Consider the following 4,575-nt stretch of genomic DNA (forward strand, 5'->3'; position numbering starts at 1 on the left):
TCATGGACGGCCCGGGACTCTTCTAGCCCAACTCTTTTACTCCGGGGTCTTCTTTTGGTCCATAAAAATCATCAAAAATTGGCACGTCAATTGGACTCTGTTTGGTATTCCTTTTCTGTATAACTCAAAAACAAGGAAAAAAACCAGAAACTGGCACTGGGCTCTAGGTTAATAGGTTAGTCCCAAAAATCATATAAAATAGCATATAAATGCATATGAAACATCCAAGGTTGATAATATAATAGCATGGAACAATAAAAAATTATAGATATGTTGGAGACGTATCAATCTGCCTGGCCAAAGTTTTATCTTCAGGTAACTCACCTCGGGTCATATACGCCAAATATGGAACCGTCCAATCAGGAATAGCATGAAGAGCTGCCACTAGTTGTCCCTCCGGGTCAGGAATAGCAAGATCTTCCTCTGTAGGCAATTTGACTGAAGGATTATGCAGAATATCAAGGAAAGTATTGGGTGATACCGGCTTATGCTGGGATCCCAACCGGCTTAAAGCATCCGCCGCCTCATTTTTCCTTCGATCAACATGCTCTACTTGATATCCCTTGAAGTGACCAGCAATAATATCAACTTCTCGGTGATAAGCCGCCATGAGTGGGTCCTTAGAATTCCAACTGCTAGAAACTTGCTGAGCTACCAAATCCGAGTCACCAAAACACCTCACTTGGCTTAAGTTCATCTCCTTAGCCATCCAAAGACCATGGAGCAAGGCCTCATACTCAGCTGCATTGTTAGTACAAGGGAACATCAATCGTAAAACATAACAAAATTTATCACCTCGTGGGGAAGTCAAGATAACTCCAGCCCCCGAGCCTTCCAACTGCCTGGATCCATCGAAGTGAATAGTCCATTATGTGCTATCCGACTTCTTCTCAGGCATCTGCAACTCTGTCCAATCATTGATGAAATCCACAAGTGCTTGAGACTTGATGGCTGTGCGAGGCATATACTTCAAACCATGGGGGTCCAAACTCAATGGCCCACTTGGCTACCCGACCTGTGGCTTCCCTGTTTTGAATAATATCCCCTAAAAGGGCAGAATTAACCACAGTAATGGGATGACCCAGAAAATATTGCTTGAGCTTTTGACTAGCCATGAACACCCCGTATACAAGCTTCCGCCAATGCAGATATCTCTGCTTGAACTCAATGAGTACCTCACTAATATAATAAACCGGCTGCTGAACCGGATATTCTTTGCCTGAATCCTTCCTTTCTACCACAATCGCCACACTGACAGCTCAGCCATTAGCAGCCACATACAACAACACGGGCTCTTTATCAATGGGAGCAGCAAGAATCGGCGGCTCAGCTAACTGTTTCTTCAAGGCCTCAAACGCCTTATCAGTAGCATCACTCTAGACAAAGTGATCTGTCTTCTTCATCATCTGGTATAGAGGGATAGCCTTCTCACTCAACTGGCTTAGGGCCGCAATACGACCCGCTAGACGCTGAACATCATTGATAGATGTCGGTTTAGCCAAGGAGGTGATGGCCTTTATTTTCTCCGGGTTAGCTTCAATGCCCCGTTCAGAAACCAGAAAACCTAAGAGCTTGCATGCTGGTATGCCAAAGACACACTTGGCCGGGTTAAGCATCATCTTGTAGATCCGGAGATTGTCAAAGGTCTCTTACAAATCATCTATCAAGGTGTCCTTCTTCCTGGACTTCACCAAGATATCATCCTGATACGTCTCCAACGTATCTATAATTTTTGATTGTTCCATGCTATTATATTATCCATCTAGGATGTTTCATATGCTATTTTATATGATTTTTGGGACTAACCTATTAACCTAGAGCCCTGTGCCAGTTTCTGGTTTTCCTTGTTTTTGAGTTTTACAGAAAAAGAATACCAAACAGAGTCCAATTGATGTGCCATTTTGATGATTTTTTATGGACCAAAAGAAGCCCCGGGAGTAAAATAGTTGGGCCAGAAGAGTCCCGATCCATCCACGAGGGTGGAGGGCGCGCCCTACCCCTTGGGCTTTCCCCCTATCTCGTGGATGACTCAGAGACCCCCCTGACGTGAGACCGACGCCAAAAATTCCTATAAATACATAAACCCCCGAAAAGAAACCTAGATCAGGAGTTCCGCTGCCGCAAGCCTCTGTATCCACCAAAAACCAATCGGGACCCTATTTCGGCACCCTGCCGGAGAGGGGATCCATCACCGGTGGCCATCTTCATCATCCCGGTGCTCTCCATAACAAGGAGGGAGTAGTTCGCCCTCGGGGCTAAGGGTATGTACCAGTAGCTATGTGTTTGATCTCTCTCTATCGTGTTCTTGATATGGCACGATCTTGATGTACCGCGAGCTTTGCTATTATAGTTGGATCTTATGATGTTTCTCCCCCGCTATCTCCTTGTGATGAATTGAGTTTTCGCTTTGAAGTTATCTTATCGGATTGAGTCTTTAAGGATTTGAGAACACTTGATGTATGTCTTGAATGTGCTTATCTGTGGTGACATTGGGATATTCACGTGATTTACTTGATGTATGTTTTGGTGATCAACTTGCGAGTTCTGTGACCTTGTGAACTTATGCATAGGGGTTGGCACACGTTTTCGTCTTGACTCTCCGGTAGAAACTTTGGAGCACTCTTTGAAGTTCTTTGTGTTGATTGAATAGATGAAACTGAGATTGTGTGATGCACATCGTATAATCATACCCGCAGATTGAGGTGACATTGGAGTATCTAGGTGACATTAGGGTTTTGGTTGATTTGTGTCTTAAGGTGTTATTTTACTACGAACTCTAGGGCTGTTTGTGACACTTATAGGAATAACCCAATGGATTGATCGGAAAGAATAACTTTGAGGTGGTTTTCTACCCTACAATAATCTCTTCATTTGTTCTCTGCTATTAGTGACTTTGGAGTGACTCTTTGTTGTATGTTGATGGATTGTTATATGATCCAATTATGTTATCCTTGTTGAGAGAACTTGCACTAGTGAAAGTATGAACCCTAGGCCTTGTTTCAACGCATTGCAATACCGTTTTCGCCCACTTTTATTATTAGTTATCTTGCTGTTTTTATATTTTCAGATTACAAAAACTTATATCTATCATCCATATTGCACTTGTATCACCATCTCTTCGCCGAACTAGTGCACTTATACAATTTATCATTGTATTGGGTGTGTTGGGGACACAAGAGACTCTTTGTTATTTGGTTGCAGGGTTGGTTGAGAGAGAGACCATATTCATCCTATGCCTCCCACGGATTGATAAACCTTCGGTCATCCACTTGAGGAAAATTTGATACTATCCTACAAACTCTGCACTTGGAGGCCCAACAACGTCTACAAGAAGAAGGTTGTGTAGTAGACATCAAGCTTTTTTCTGACGCCGTTGCCGGGGAGGTTAGCGCTTGAAGGTATATATTTAGATCTTGCAATCGAATATGGAATTAAGGTTGCCTCGTATGCTTCATCTTTTTAATGTCTTTCGTGAAAATAAGGATTCCGATAATTGTGCCAAAGTGTTAGAAGAAGAATGTATTAAAAAGTTTGGCACTAAATCTTTGGATGATGAGCATGATTGCAATGTTGTTAGTATGAATTTTTTGAATATCCATGATGCTAATGATATGCAAAGCCACAAGCTTGAGGATGCTATGTTTGATGAAGATGGTACTTTTTGTCCCCAAAATTTTGATGAGCAAATTTATTATGATGAAAGCATCCTTCCTATCTATGATGATTATTATGATGACACGTATGCTATAAAGAATAATGATATCCATAAAACTTGTCATCATGATTTTAACTTTCAATTAGATTATGCCTCACATGATAGTGGCTGCGTACGCCCTGGAGGCCTGGGTCATGGCGAACCAGACAATGGTGGCCACGCACGGCGTCGTGCGTGCCGGGGCGACAGTTCAATCTCACTGATTTGTGGGCCAGAGAGAAGGCACAGGCGAACGGGAGGGAACGAGAGAGGCGAGAAGAGCACCCGTTTCTATCCGTTCGGAAGTATTTGTGGCGCAAGTTTGGTCTGGTTTTGGAATTGGGCCGGACAAAAACGGACACCAATGAACATACTTGTCCGTTTGGGTGTGCCTGCTGGGCCAGATTTTACCCCATACGGGCAAAACCGGACTGTATGGGTCGGCTGTGGAGTTGGTCTCAGGCCAACTCCACAGCGCGACCCTATCATGTCCGGCCCCGTCCGTTTGGGGTAAAACGGACAAACGAGGCGGCCCAGCGGCAGACCTTATTTTACTTTTTCGTCCGTTTCGTGTCCGCTTCACCCCATCTCTGGACCAAATTTGGTCTTGTTTTGAGACCGAAGCGGACACAGACGGACACTCTTTGGCCACTTCTCGTCCGTCTCGGTCCGCTTGCATGTGCACGGTGGCCCGCCTGTCATACAGATAAAAAGGGCCCATCTTCCCACTCGTCCCCTCTCTCATCTTTTTTCTCTTTTCCACGTCCATGGATGCCCGCTTCGTGCTACCGCTTGCCTCCATGACGAGCTCCGGCAAGGAAGGAGCACCCGGCGAGCGCGCGGGCGCTGGTGGGCGGTGGGCGTCGAGGCGGGCCGAACCG

The sequence above is a fragment of the Triticum aestivum genome, chromosome 3A (genome assembly GCF_018294505.1).
Source record: "Triticum aestivum cultivar Chinese Spring chromosome 3A, IWGSC CS RefSeq v2.1, whole genome shotgun sequence".
NCBI lineage: Eukaryota > Viridiplantae > Streptophyta > Magnoliopsida > Poales > Poaceae > Triticum > Triticum aestivum.